Here is a 16,298-nt window from a genome sequence, read left to right on the forward strand (position 1 = left end):
AAAGAATAATAAAGAACTGGAATTGTCTTCCCAGGGATGTGGTAGAATCACCATCTCTGGATGTGTTTAAAAAAAGACCGGACATGGCACTTGGTGCTATAGTCTAGTTGAGGTGTTAGGGCATAGGTTGGACTTGATGATCTTAGAGGTCTCTTCCAACCTCATTATTCTGTGATTCTGTCTTCTGTTCTGTCTGCATACGCCTCTAGCTTTTCTTAAAAATAGTGTAATCACATTTCACTGTGTTCCAGAACTGGAAGGGCATGGTGGTTTTCCTCTGGGTATTTGAGCTTTCATTCCTACTCAATTCTTGTTGTGTCTTGCTGTGAACTTTTTAATTTTTTTTTTTTTTTAGATGAATAGTATTGTTAGTGCTTATTTTTAATTATCAGTTGTCATTAAAAAACATAGTGGTATTTTCCATATTTGCTAGTAGAGATTCACACTGTATTTGATTGGTACCAGAAATTATTTAAATTACATTTTTCCAAATTTGAATTCCAAAATTTTCCTCGGCTCTAAGGATTTTATTACTGCCAAGTTTAAATTCCCAATTTCCTGACAAATATTTTGTTATTGTAAGTAAAGAGAAAAGCTGAGTGAGCAAACTGGTATCCATTTCCTGGTCTACTGAAAGATGTGCGTGTTTTTACTACTCTGTAAAAACAGGGAGTTGATTTAGAGTTGATAATATGTAATCAAGAGACTGCTGATTATTTGTTATCCTGTGGCTTGACTCTTAAAAATTTGTGTTTTCAGTTGTGAGTATAAAGTAAGAATAAGAAGTAGGATGCTTTCAGTACTATGGTCTGTTTGAAAGTGCCAGTCCCCTCTGCTGTCTGTTTTTTCTTGCCTTTACATGGAAAGCAAGTTGTCTCATATTCTCATGAGATGGAGCTGTTATACCATGAGAGCAGAACCATGCATGCATTGGTCTTTCCATAGTGTCGGTTTACTTTGGGCTGAGAGAATTCAAGTAGTATTAAGTATTCCAAATGCAATGATGAGAGCAATCCATCTGTTTCCAGCAGCATCCCCTCTGAACTGGAGCCTTGCTCTTACCTTGAATTTTAACTAACTGTGTAAATCTAAGGATAACCTACATTTGAATGCCAGACACTCAGCTGTACTTTACTGTATATTTTACAAGGCTTGTGGGAAGCTCGATGTAAACTTTAGTCTTAGGTAGTTTCCCAGCTGACTGGTACGTTGAATTAATTGAGAATGGGAAGGGCTGGTTCACTTTATTTCCATCCCTTGTATCTCAGTCATTTTCTGCAACGATGCATAAGGATTGATTGCCATAGCAACAGTGTTTTAGCTTGTACTACTGCGAATGTGGCTAATGATAATAGAATTATCTACTCATTTTAAATCCTGTTATATTATTAGGTCATCTGAGCCATCCTCTTGCTATGTATTGAGTTATTCCCTGTGGCCTATCTTGTAGTTCTTTGTCCATGCTGCTTTTACAAGTGTTGAGCAGTGGGGATTCTGCTTCTTCCCTTGGGAGACTTTAGAAATCTGATATATCACTCCATTAAGGATTTTTCCTGATATTTAGCCTCATTTTACCTTCTTTCTTCCAGCTACATGGATTTGTACCACATGGAAGTTCTGTTCTTATCTTTTTCCCTATCCAGCATTTAATCATACTTATTTACCTGTGTAGAATATGACAGCTCAGTATTTGCGTATTTCACATAGGATTTTCTTATGGAGAAAAGCAGGTTTATAAATACATCCTTTGTTCTTCTTTACTACCTCATTTTTGGCAGGAAACTCCCTTGTATTCAGCTACTATTTAGATTACCTTAACTGCATAGACAGAAAGCTTCCAACTTTCTCATGTTTAACTCTGTTAGCTGCAGCATATGCACCACTGGATGGGTGGTTCTTCTGTGTGCATCTGTGCCTCGCTCTGCCTGATGTTCACAGTGGTCTCTGGTGAGTGGGAAGATGTAGTTTTTTTCTCTTAAAGCTGGAGAGATGTCCTTCATCCTTCTACAAGTCAGCAGAAGTCCCTTCTCTGTCTGTCCTTCTTGTGTGGCCAGGCTGACCGTGGATGAGCATTGGTATCTCTGTTCCCCTCCATATCCACAGGTTGCAGGCTTTCCACTCTGGAAATTTGCTATGTTTCTAAATCCTTTCTTCCTACATGGATTTTCCTCCATAAAGAGAAATATTTTTAGTCATGTCCAAAGAGACATACAAGTGGAAATGCAGTTGTCTTCGCCAATTCAGGCATTTGAAACTCTGTGCTACATGTAGGTCAGGCAGACCAGAAATTAGTTTAAAACAAATAAAATATGCTATTTTTGCAAACAGTGGGACTATGGGTTACCTGCCTATATATTGCATCATTGGCCCACTCCGTGTCTGCTTTCTCCAGTGTTGTTGTGGAGCTGGTAAATAAGACAGAGAAGTAATGTAATCTTTCCAGTAATCTGTTGTTTTCACTGCTACTTATGCTTTTTGACTAATTTTCTTCATTAATATTTGATGTCATACTGTTGCCCATTTTCTTTCGTTTTATTCATCTACAGTATAAAGAAGTACTTATTACATTAATATTTATCCATACTACCCCAAGAGGGCAAAAGACTAAAGGGAATTGCTATTTGAAATTACTTTTAGAGCTAAATTTGATGCAAAATTATTTCATACTGCAGTTAAAATCAGATATATTAAATATACGTCAGTATTATCACAGACTAATTATTTAATGTATGGTTATTTTTCTTGAGTTTTTTGGTGGTTTATTGGTTTTTGTTTTTGAGAGGTGCTACTTTTTCAAGGATTCTTCCTTTTGAAGCTCAGGCTAGATTGTATTTCTCAGAAATCTTTATCTTGCATTTATCCTTGTTTCAATTTCCTCAGTCATCAGGATTCTCAGTCCACCAGTGTAATATAGTGAAGTCTCACAAAACTCATTGATCATGTTTTAAAAGATTGTTTTAAACCTAAGTTGTATTTTACTGGCAAATTTCATCACTTTGTTTTAACTTAACTCTTCCACTCTTTGGAATACATGTGTGCAAGAGATTTAAGTTTTGTTCTTTGTTTTTATTTTAACCAAACTGCAAAAAGATTCTAAGTATTAATACTAAGGAATCATTCTGAGCCTGTAAATCACAGAACCACGGAATCACAGAATCACAGAATAATGAGGTTGGAAGAGACCTCTAAGATCATCAAATCCAACCTATGCCCTAACACCTCAACTAGACTATAGCACCAAGTGCCATGTCCGGTCTTTTTTTAAACACATCCAGAGATGGTGATTCTACCACCTCCCTGGGAAGACAATTCCAGTTCTTTATTATTCTTTTGGTGAAAAATTTCTTCCTAATATCCAACCTGTACCTTCCCTGATGTAGCTTGAGAGGCTGTGTCCTCTTGTTCTGTCAGTTCCTGCCTGGTGGAAGAGACCGTCCCCCACCTGTCTACAGCCTCCCTTCAGGAAGTTGTAGAGAGCAATAAAGTCACCTCTAAATCTCCTCTTCTCCAGGCTAAACAACCCCAGCTCCTTCAAACGTTCCTCACACAAGGGGCTTGTGTTCCAAGCCCCTCACCAGCCTCGTTGCCTCCTCTGGACGTGCTCAAGCATCTCAATGTCCTTCCTAAACTGAGGGGCCCAGAACTGGACACAGCACTCAAAATGTGGTCTCACCTTGGCCCCTTTGACCTTGGTGTTCTCTCTGCATCCTGACCCCTTCAATAAACCAGGAGGAACTTCAAGACCTGGACAATCTCTTCTGCCCTCTTTACCCTGCCTTGCTGTCTTGGAGCACTGCTTCTTGGGCTAGAGCTGTGATAGCTCTAAGGTTCTGTCCATGGCTTTACCCCAGCCGGGGCAGTTCCTCTCTCTCGTCACTGCTCTGGGACATCTGAGAGCTAGCCTGGGCGCCAGTAGGCAGTGGCAATTGATTGGCTCATCTAGGATTCAAATGTGATTTTATGGGAAATTGAAAAGTTCCTGTAGGTCTTGAAACCTTCAACCTGGCTTTAGCTAGTTTGTAGCTGATTAAGTGACAACTAAGAAAACCTTGTGTCAAAATCAGAATGCTTAAATGGGGAGTTTAACAGTGTTTATGCTTTTGGGATTTAGCAGTGTCTATGCTTTCTTAATCCTAATCAACAAACACTTTTCTGGTTCCTTACTGAATTTTGCTCCCCCAAATGCTACTGTTTACCTTCAAAAAGTGTTTATGTAGACATCTATGCAAAAAGTGCTATGACTGATGAGAAGCACTCAGGTACATGTTTCTCTAATATGTCTATGACTTCTTTATTTTCACCTGGTTTTGGGTGGGATGAATGAAGAGGAATTGGACCACAAGATGTGTTTCTTTTCCCTTTCTGTTCATGCATCGTAACTTTTAATACATTCAAGAAATAGGATTTAAAAGCATAGTTGTGTCTCTGTCTTAATTTGGTCTCCTCTAAGGAAGATGGTAGAATTTTAGTAATTCGTATGGTTGTTTAGTAACTGCTTATGTGGTGACAGATAAAGTTCTGCTGTAGATTAGAAACTTGCAGGGAAAAAACAAATTATGGAAAATAGGTCAGCAGTGTGCAAGGGCAAGAGGGATTTATTCCTGGAAAGCCTGCTCGTTTTGAAAGAGAGGGAGTTGCTGATGTAGTGAGTTCAGTGAACAAGACACAATTATTTAGATTAGTTGAAAATAGGTAGTGTTTGAAGGAGGTCATAAAAGAGGGATGATATTAAAAGAGAGATGGACATAGTGCAAATTATTGAATGTTGAAACAAGTGCCTTGAACTGCTTTTGGGACTGCAGATGAGCAGTATCCTTTCAAACAACAGTCTGAGGCCACAGCAGTAGAGACATTTTCAGTCATCTGCTGCTGAAAGAAGCAGTCTTGGCCATGCTTTGCTTCCTCCCTTGTGTCTCCCTAAGCTTTTATGAGGCTGTTAATTAGACTGAACTGGACCAGCCTGGGAAATGTAACCAATTAAAATTGTTTTTATTAAACATTAATTTTAATTTAGATCTTTTGTATAATGATACAAATGCTTGAATAAACTGAAAGGAGAAGGTGGACAGAGGAATCCAGTGCCAGACATGACCATCTGGGGAGGGGAGAAAAGGAGACTGCTGATTTCAACAACCCACATCTGTGGTTTGTGCTGGCCTTGCAGGATAATGAAATGCAAGGCTGAGGTGTTTTTATGGGCTGCAGGATGGAAATACAATTGCTTGGAAATACTGTACCACCGTCACGTATACTGAATTCAGTCCCAACTGCTCTGACTTGGTGTGGAAAATGAAGGGAAAGAATTGCAAATGGAAATAAGATCTCTGAGAAGAAGTTTAAAAAGAACTAATTTTATTGAGGAGCTGGGATCTCTTCTGTTGCCACAAAAGGTAATAAATGAGTTATTTCTTGAAATGCCCTCATTTTTGTAGCAGGTAGTTTGTGAAGAGCTTCTGGAGCTGTGCTTGTAGCAGTTGTGTGATGTTCTACACTTTGTTCCTTGGGACATTTTAGACAAAGAGATTGTCTTTGATGGTCCCTGGATAGCTTAGTGAGGTGGTGATGATGAAGTTTTGTGTTTCATCACGTGTTGTGTAAGGGTTTTGCATGGCAGTGAGCAATGCACATGTGCTGGTGCAGGCCCAGGACCAAACTGCTCCAAGGGTGCTGTTCCCAGCCTTTCTCCAGCTCACCCTCCAAGAGGTGAGGGGGCCTTCTTGGTTAAGTTCAGGAGTACATGTACATTTACATTTTTTTTAAACTGAGGCTCTGTGTATCCCAGAGACATCACCCAAAACTGAAAGCATTAAAGGCTGGAGATGAACCTCAAAATGTGGGAGAAAAATCTGGTACCTCAGTTTCCTTGAATAAATAATTTGGAGAATAACCTCTAATCTTCTTCTTGTGGGTGCAGTGAAGCTAAAGTCATTATTGTCCATCAACTGCTTTTGCCATACTGTGCTGGAAGGCGCTACAGAAGTACTGAGTAGTATTTATTTTGAATCTGATTTAATGCTTTTGATTAAAAAATGAATAAAATTGTCATAGACCAGATTGTAACCCTGTAGGCACTTGGAATGGAGCATTTGTAAATGAAGCATTTACTGAGAAGTTTGAAATTGTTTTTCATGTTGATTTCAACAAAACAAATTGAGCAAAGGACAATGAAAAATGCTATAGCATTTTCTGTTATTAAAATAGTGAATTTGTTTGGTGCCTAAGGTAAAATCCATGTTGTGCAAAAGACTGAAAAAGAAAATTTTACTGCATAAGAGGGAAACTCAATTGAAGCAATTTTAGTGGAGTTTTTCAGTGGAATGAGATGGAAGAAAAAGGTGGAATGCAACTGTGAATTCAGCAAAAGAGAAGTAAAAGATGGAACTGCAAAATGGTGAAGTCTCATCACTCAAAATTTCATAGGAGCTGAGAGCAGGCTTGGGTGCCTTGTCCCTCTGCATCAAGGCCAGGTGTCCTGCATCACCATCACAGTGCTGGTGCTCCCTTCTGGGTCTTCCTTCTCTGGGACTTGGGGCCGGAACCTTGCCTGGTTTGTTCTTTTAGGGAAGGAAGAGCTGAAACAATAAGACCTAACGTTAAGAGCATGTTAGGGCTCCTTTAGCTCAGGTGTGTTTGTCCATCTACTTGATGTGTAACACAAAAGACTTCTTGAAACAGATATGTGGGTGTTTTTACTTTTAATCAGTATGAATATAAATTTAAAAAGCCATAAACCAAAGCTATATGTTAGCAAATCCTAGCAAATGAGAAGTGGAGGTAAGTCACTGTCTAAATGAGAAGAAACCCATGGATTTTTCTTGAAGCAAGATGATAAGATATTAAAATACCAGTGGAATCGAGGACATCCTCGTTGAGTTTGCTGATGACCCCAAGCCATGTGGTTTGGTTGACACTCTGGAGGGAAGGGATGCCATCTGGAGGGAATTGGATGGGCTTGAAACGTGGGCATATGCAAACCTCATGAAGTTCAACAAGGGCAGGTGAAGATCCTGAGCCTGGACTGGGGCAATCCCAAGCACAAAATACTGGCTGGGTGAAGAGTGATATGAGAGCAGCCCTGAGGAGAAGGACTTGGGGGTGTTGGTTAAGGAGGAGCTGAACATGACCTGAAAATGTGCATTTACAGCTCAGAAGGCCACACATGTTCTAAGCTGCATCCAAAGCACTGTGGGCAGCAGCGAGAAGGAAGTGATTCTGCCCCTCTTCTCTGCTCTGGTGAGATCCCTCTTGGAGCACTGCATCAGCTCTGGGGCCTCACATCATAAGAAAGATGCAGCCCTGATGGGGCGAGTCCAGAGGAGGCTGTGAAAATGACCAGAGAGCTGGAGCACCTCTGCTATGAAGACAGTGCCAGAGAGTTGGGGCTGTTTAGCCTGGAGAAGAGAAGGCTCTGGGGAAACATTATAGCACCTCCTAGTACTTAAACGGGCTTACAGTAAAGCTGGAGAGGGACTTTTTACAAGGGCATGTAGTGTAGGAGAAGGGGGAATTGCTTCAAACTGAAAGATGTTAGGTTAGATATTAGAAGGAAATTCTTTATTGTCAGGGTGGTGAGGCACTGGAACATCTAGAGAAGTGGGTGCTCCATCCCTGGAAGTGCTCAAGGCCAGGCTGGATAGGGCTCTGAGTAGCCTGATCTAGTTACAGGTGTTCCTGCCCATGGCAAGGGATTTTAACTAGATGAACTTAAAGGACCATTTCAAACAAAACCATTCCATGTTTTTTATGGTTCTTTGGCAAAACTAACAAGGGGATTGTTAGTAACACAAAATCAAAAGCTTTCAAAGTTGCATTTTCTAAAGGAGACAGAACTCAAAGAATATGTCCTAAGTTTAAACTCCCACCAATGTATAGACTTCTGCCTTACTGGAAAACAGATATTTTAATCAAATTTTTAAAGAGCCAAGTCTTCAGCAAGCTTTCTGATGTAATTTCTGAACGGTCCTGAGCCATGCTGAGAAAAATACCCGGAATTGAATTTTGTTATTAAGATGCCTGTGTGAGTAAAATGATGTTTTGTGTGATGGGGAACAGAGTGCTATACTTTTACCTTGCTTCTAAATTGACTCTTACGTTCAGTGCTCCAGGGGATTGAACTGTTCTGTACTTGGCTGAAGCTAGCGAAATCCTTGCATGCTGATACAGATCTGCAAATCAAGCAACAAGGGACCATTTCACATTAAAAAAAAAAAAAAAAAAAGAAATGAATAAGGATAAAAGAGCTATGAGACCTGTTTGAAAATTGCCTAATGACAAATTCAAGTTGCTAAATAAGAAATGCTTTTTGTATGCTTTTGAAAAAAATCCTCAGAAGAAAATCACGATCTTTGAACAATGTGAGGTGAATAATAATATATTCAGGAATGTTACAGGGAGAAAGTGAAGTGATTAATACAGAATTGTCTCCTTTCCTTTGTCTCAATATCAAGGGGAAACTATGTCACTTCTCTATAATACATCTCTGCAGAAGTCTTTTAGATCTCCAAACTTATAGGTGGAGGCAGGTACACTTGTTTTTTCTGCAGGGAAAGTGTGTCCCAATTTCATGTTTCCATTGTCATATTTTTTGGCATTTAAAAATCACGCAGGACTTAATAACTTCTTTTTTTTCCCTGGTGTCTGTATACAGAATGAACTAACTTGTCAGATTAAAGGGAAAAGTATTTAAAATTCTATTGCTCTACATTAGTTACAAGCAGGTGAATTCAGTGTGGATCTATTTATAGGAGAACTAATGGATGTGCCTAACTTGACCTACTTTAGACTACTCAACAGAAAAAAAACAAACAATGTAGTTGTAGCACTGCCATGTAATCTGGTTTTTTCCTACCTTAAGAACAAAATGATGTCTTTGTTGCTGTGGCCTTCTAAATACAGATGTATATTTAGAAGCATATCTATCTATATCTAATCTGTATCTATATCTATATATCTATATATCTATATGTGTTTATTTCCTGGATGCCATAGTAACAATCCATGTTAGGAGTATATTATGGAGTTTTTTTAGTTCCATAAACATTAACTTCTCCATATCAAATGAATGCTTCTGGTCCTGAAATCCCAGAACTTTATTACCTGGCATTGTGGAATAGGAAGAACTCAAGTTCTAAAAGAAAATTAGACTTCATTTAGCAAAAGTCACCCCTGTTGTGAAGAAATTCAAGTGAAGTGCCCTCTACCAAAGCAGGGGCAGTTTCCCCTCTGTGGGCAGGTATTACATGAATTAGCAAGGGGTCATCTATAGGAGCAGTGTATGTATCAGTTACCACAATAAAAGGGAAAATAAATTGTGTATGAAGACATCAACCAGAGTGCGTTTGTTACATGCCAAGTGCTACACTTATGTTGGTTCACCATATGGGGATGTCACTGTAATTGAGGTAATTCCTGCATCATGCAAGGTAGATGATAACCAGGCCTGGCCTTTGGGCTGAACTTTGCAGGGGAATTTGATTATACATTGACCTATAATTGTAGCCTTGTAAAGCTGATAACTATTTCCTTTAAAGATACTTCCCATGATTCTGACATCTAAGTAAGACTTTGAATCTGTATTTAATATGAACCCTAATATTTGTTTTACACTGGCAGATCTTGGTGGTCTGTACGTCAGTCTGTGGATCATATGAAAAGGGTATAAAATTTCAGAGATTTGAACATGGAAATATTTTGTAGATAAGCCTTATTTAAAACAAACAAAGAGCAGACTTACACCTGTGAAACAGATATGTTTTGAGTCCCGAGGAAAAACAGAAAATGGAATAAAGACTGTAACTAGGCAGTTACACAAAATGAACCCATTTTTAAGGCACCAATCAATTTGAGGTAATTTGTTATAGTTGTACATGGGTCTGTGAGAGAGTTACTTCTCTTTGTAATACTATGGACACATCTATAATTGGCTATTGATTAGATCTTCAGAAAGCTCTTTGGATGCTTCTCTTAATATTAGAAATGTGACAATCCATGCTTTATATATTTCAGATATGTCGCACATGAGAGGTCAGTGCTTTATTGTTGCATCTAATCTTTTGGTTGATTTTATCACTGCATTTGGTTTTAAAGATTAATTTTAGTGGGCTCCCCAACAGGCAGCACTATAAGTGCTGGGAAGCCTTGTCTGGTCCTGCCAAATCTTTTCTAAAAAGCTATTCTTGTTAGCTGTGGTTGGTTTTACTTACAAGCTGCTCTGGAAGTGGTCTGACAAATTATGTGATGAAATGCCTTGAGTTTTCTAGTTCTTCATATACTTGGCATCTAATAAAATGTTTAAAAAATAGGTTATGCAGTGCAGGTGTTACTAGGTGCTAAGAAAAGGAAGAGATGAAGCACATCTGGTATCTTTGAACAAGAAGCGTTTTGTGGCTTAGCATCCTAAGCTGCTGCTGAGACATTTGAGATCCATTTTAATATTTCTGCTTTTCAAAGTGTCACATCCAAGAGTCTTATATTTGCCTTTGCAAGCATGTAATATTATCCCCAACATGTTAATAAGGAAATGCACTTTTGAGTGATTTTTGCCACTATCATATAGGAAGTCAGTGTAGGAAATCAGAAAGGACCCAATATTGCCTTCATTTTAAGTCCTCTTTAATATAATAAATATATCATTAAGGTACTTTTTAAAGTTCAATTTGGCAACATTTACCCATTTTCCAGTGAACAGAAACTTAGGGCACTGTTTTGTTATCATTATATTATTTTGTAATGTGCTATGAATGTTGTAGTGGTGCATATTATATGTGGACTTAGGGCTGTTGCAAAATGACCGCAAAAAGAGTTTTGTGCTCCAGTAATACTTGAGTCTTCTCTAAAATGTCTTTTAAATATGATCTGGTGGGAACAGCTACATATTTTTGTTACCCACTTGATACTTGCCATCTGTAGAGGAACCTAGATGTATGGATTTGTTCTGGTAGCTATCACTTTGCAGCACATCTCCTTCCTCTGCTTCCCACCCTGGACTGTCAGTGGTGCTGGAGAAGTCATTGAAACAATCCAGAGTGGGATGACCTCAGTCTGGGAAAAAAAAAAAAACCAAACCAAAAAACCTGTAGTTTTCAGGCAAACAGCAAATATAGTCTGTGAAATACGATTACAATGTGCACTGTGAAATGCTGGAGAATCAGTGGTGCTTTAGACCTTACTGATGGGCTTTTTTCTGTCGGATCCCATTTGGTGCTGTTTTCCTTGTATGGGGTTGCCAAGTTGCATGAGTGTTTGCAATTTTTGGCTAATAATTTTTTCCCTTTTCCTCAATACTATTTTCTCTGCTGGTAGGCAGAGACTATTCAGATGCATGAATTAAGAAGCACGTTTGATCAACAACAAAAAAACCTTTTGACTTTTAATGCATTTCTTGCTGTTTGTTGGTAAGCTATCACTGTAAGGACAGACACAGGATTTTCTTGACTATGAAGAAGCAAAAGCAGCAAAATGTGTCAAGTTAAATTCACTAGCAGGAAAACCTAACATACTAAAGCTCTTAAAAGGCTCTCATACTTTTCTGTGCTGTCTGCAATTCCTACTGTAAAAAAGAATTAACTGCAGCATAATCTAGTAAAAATCTTTTTTACTGGATGCTCTGCTACGTGGCCAAGCAGTATTTGTGTTGTGCACCTGCCACCAGCCTGGTTTGCTGTGTGATAAAGGTGTGTGCCACCAAATCATTACAGAACATATGTGTGTCATTTCAATGATGCATCACAGGTTGTTGAAACCCCAAAGACCACTGACTTCAGTGAACCTCTAAATTGGTACACACTACAGAATAACTGGGATACCACAGGACTTGTTCAGCTGTTATTAGTATTGCCAGGTTTTTCTTACGTGTTTTAAGAAGTCATTATGAATGAAAAAAATTCTAGTTATTCAGAATTTAATGAATTGTCACATATGTTTGCCAAAGGAAGGTTGTATCAAATTATATTCATTGGCTCTCTGGTGTTCTGTTTTTTGGACAATATGAAATCAAATTCATCTCTCTTTAAATCTGTAAAAACATTTCCTTTTAAGGCACTTCAAAACAGAAATAGTGCCATTGTAAAGCCAACCAGGCTTAAGGCTCCGCTTGATCAGTTTAATAAATGGGAAATAAGAGGTGATTGCCTGTGATAGCAGGGAATGAATTTGATATTCATCAGAGACCTGAGAAATCCCTTCCATTCTGCAATCCTCTATGTCTATATGATACCTATTCACTGATTTGACTGAGCAAGGCAAATTTCATTTTAGAGTAGTGAGGCATATAAAAACTGTGTGACTATTGTCATTTCCAATTGCAGGGTGACCATCCTGCAGAAGGACGTGAGTAACATAGGGATTATTGAGATGTAAAGAGAATATTAACTTGTGTGTGTGTGTGTGTGTGTGTGTGTGTGTGTGCATACACACACATAAGATTAAATAATTTTTGCATACTTTTTTTTGTGTTTAAGTGGATGATGATTTCATGTAAGATTTCTCTCTCCCTGGATTACTGATAATAGCAGTGCACCAAGTACAGGGCTGTTGTGAATTACACAAAGCTCTCACCTAATTATTTGTGCATATATATGTATGTTCAAGAGGGAACATAGCCTATTTTTTGTATTCAATATTTTTTGGGTTTTCCCCATGTTGTCTTTGTAACTGCTCTTCAGATTTGATTGGAAAATGCCATTCTCTGGAGATTTGGCTGGTTAATCAAAAAGTGAGAACATTAGCACAAAAGCCTGATGCTGATGTATTTGTGCTAGTTAAGACACAGGAAAAGAGGTCTCTTAGGAGCTGTTTCCCATCAAGTGTGATCATACAGAGAGGGAGAGAACCTACTTTATGTTGCAAGAACCAAACAAACATTTATGAAGCACAGCTGCCAGGAGACTAATAGTGAATATGTCTCTTCTTCCATAATCATTACAGAGAAGTGCAAGAGACTGAAAGGGGAAATATGAACAGAAGGGCATATTTTAATAGCAAAAGCTTTATTTTATTTGTGTCTTGGCTGAGGAATAAAATATTGTCAGGAGCTTATCATTATAGATAATCTTTCCTTCTCTGCAGTAAAATCTAAAGCACCTGTTGGGTGTTTGATCCTTTCAGTTTGGTGTTTGCAGGACTTGCACTCACTATGCTAAAATGTAAAGAAATTAAATGGTAGAAAACCAACAAGCCAGTGACTGATGCTTCCTGGGAAGGTGAATCTCACTGTGATGCTCACTGAGGCAATGCAGGGTCTCAGATCCCACAGCCACTACTGAGGGACTGCACTGACTGAATACCATACTCATATATGGTATTAATAGAAGATACAGAAATAACATTATCACAGCTTATCAGTATTGTATCAGCTCAATAATATCTGAAGTTTAAATGGGTCACATTCTTGGAGGATTGAGCAGAGATCAAGTGGGAAAGTGCTTCTTTGAAGATGAAGTTGTGGATTAATTGGAGGCAGGAACTGATATTTTGGTAATGGACATTAAAATTTCCAGTAAGACAGGGAAAGCATGGCTGGTTCTGAGCTTTGGAAATTATACTAGGCAGATTTAATTCAGAAATTTTCTAAGAAAATGTAATTAAAATAACTGTTTGGGTTCATATATATTGGATAAAATTCTGTTGGCAAGAATACTGCTGACATTCCTTTACTCTGCTTTAATCCTAAGTGGTGATAGAGAGTCTGTCTTCAAAAATAAAAACCCAATTTGCAACTTTTCATATGTATTTCATTAACACTGTGCAGGTGAACTGTGAAATGGACCTTTTTATAGGTAGAACTTTTAGCACTAATAGTCCATTTTGAGCAGTTAAGATAATTTTTCAGTTTTTGAGTCATTAATTTTATTACAGAACTTAGAAAAATAATGATTTCTCTTTATTTTTCAAACAGTGGGAAATTTTATACTGAGCACATCATGATATGGAGAAGTACATTGGAAGAGATGCTTAAAATTTTCCTCTGTGCTGTAAAGATGAAAGGATCTTTTAATTACTCTGATTTCAATTTTGGAAAAACCCACATTCTGTCTTTAGTAGCTGTACATTAAAAACTGTATTTTTTGATATAGCAGATATCAGTGTTTTTATGTAGAGAAAATAAACTTTAGACTTTTGGGAGCTTGCTCAAATCAGTTATTTCTGAGAAATATCTGCAGTAATATCCAAGTGGGCTCACAGAAACTTTCTTGATCTGTTAAATGTCCTTTTCCTTGTTTACCTCATCCAGGTCGAATTTGCCTTTCAGAAGAAAACTGCTTTCCAAATAAAGAAATAATTCCTTGATGCAAAGATTTTCACAGCTAGTTAGTTACTTTTCATAGTAAATCAGAATTTTAAGTCAAATCCCTCTGCAGGTGTCCAATTTTTCTCTCTGTTCACTTCAGGGTAAATCAAAATCTGTGTTATTTTGAGAAGAAAAGAGAGTCTGATTACTGTAATATTAAAGATTTTTAAAAGGGTACATCATACATCTGTTGATCATGGCAGTAGTGCTTTCATTAGGATTATGATTGCTCCTCTAAGCACCTATTTATGGGCACATGCATGTTTCTGATACGGATCTGTCTGCTGTCCAGGAAAAGCCAGACAGAGGCGTGTGGGAGCTGCTGTTTCTTAATTGCTTGGATAACTGACAGTCAGTGTGGTTCCAAAACTTGCTGTGTTTATGATTCTCGAAACAAAAGGCACAAAATGTAGATGTGATGGTGCCAGATAGCATCTGTTTTACGTAGCTTTTGATTTGCAGTTTCTGATTTGTTATACCCCAAGATTGGCAGGTGCATAGAGACAGGAGGCAGCTAAGTTGGCTGTTTCCTTCGACCCGGCTGCACTCGAGGTCAGGCAGAGGGATGCTCCTCTCTTTGGCAGGAAAAGCCTCCAGACCACCAGCTGGGACAGAAAGGAAGGAAACAGAATGTCCAACAAATGGAGAGGCCTAGGTCTGGTGGGAGCAAGAGCAAAGATATTCTCAGGGCTGGGAAGGGTGGGAAGAAGGGTTTGTACAAGGATTTAGCTCAAGTGTTGCACAGGGGGCTGTGTCCCAGGAGGGCACTGAAGGCATGGCTATCAAGAGCAAGCTCGAACAACTGCTGCAAACACTGAGTGGGGCAAGGGGAGTTTTATTTACAAACTTAAAAGTAGTCAAGAGAAAAGCTTTTGGGGCTAAAAAGTGATGAAGGGTAGGACCCAAGTGTTACTAAATGAATGATGTTTACATTGCATATATATAGATGTCTGCTAAAATGACACAGCGTAAAGCCAGACATTTATTTTTTGGCAAAGGCATATCTCTTTAGGCTAGTAATAGCTTCATTGCAATAAAAATACATAGTTTTCTACAACCAGCACGGTCTTTAACTTCAAACCAGGAAACCCGTGGTGACAGTGATTTGCAAGATGCTGTATGAAACAAGGTGTGGAATGCCTCTTTTCAGTATGAAACAGCTCCAAATGTTCTGATTTTTCTTTATAAACCTTTCTCCATGTGACTTTAGAATTGGCATAGAGATTTGAATATTTATTTAATTTTAAACTTTATGCAGAGATGCATCTAAAACTTCAATTGAAATCAGTTTCTAGGCAGGTTCATGATGCTGGTTAACCTTTGAAACGTATTACTTACCTTCTGCTTAACAGAGGGAGATGACAAGCAGGTGCATATTAATGCCTCTTGAGACACAGGATCGTCAATATTCCAAGTAGCTTGGCCTCACAAAGCGTGCTGCTTTCCAGGGTGCAGAAGGCATATCCATAGCCCAGGGAAGCCTGGTGCATCCAGCCTCCTGCTTTTGCAGATTCCCTGTGGAAATCTCAATTGGACATTACCAACTGTCTCTGCCTGCCTTTAATATCTCTTCAATACTTTAATAAGTTGTCTGACTCTTTGTGCTAAACTCATAACCTGTCATGTATTATTTTGCTGACCTGATTGCTCTGGCTCTGTCTGTGTTTGAAACCTACTGTTCACACTGTAATATTTTCTGTTTGATTACATGGGTATTTAAAAGTATAAGCTCCTAATAATTAACATACACATAAGAATGGATTTAGAGCTTCTTACTGGAAGTCCTTGAATTACCCTGATCTAAATTTGAAAGTACAGCATTCACAACTTTGACATTAAAGTTATACATTTGGTGAATAACGTATGTACTTTTTGGAAAGAGAAATTAAAAATAAAATCAATTGGTTAGCGTTAGAGCCTCACGTAGCTCTTTGATGTCAGCCTTCTCTGGCAAGCTATTAATAAAGACCTTGATAAAATGTTTAAAAAGTTCTTGGTACTTCATGGAATT

The 16,298-nt window shown here is 38.3% G+C and overlaps 1 protein-coding gene across 23 annotated transcripts in view; it reads left to right on the forward strand.

Annotated features, from left to right (window-relative positions):
* The window catches only part of PARD3 (par-3 family cell polarity regulator), a 443,499-nt gene that overhangs the window by 209,464 nt on the left and 217,737 nt on the right, over nucleotides 1-16,298 (forward strand). The window lies entirely within an intron of this gene.

Source organism: Vidua macroura, chromosome 1 (assembly GCF_024509145.1).
Source record: "Vidua macroura isolate BioBank_ID:100142 chromosome 1, ASM2450914v1, whole genome shotgun sequence".
NCBI classification, from domain to species: domain Eukaryota; kingdom Metazoa; phylum Chordata; class Aves; order Passeriformes; family Viduidae; genus Vidua; species Vidua macroura.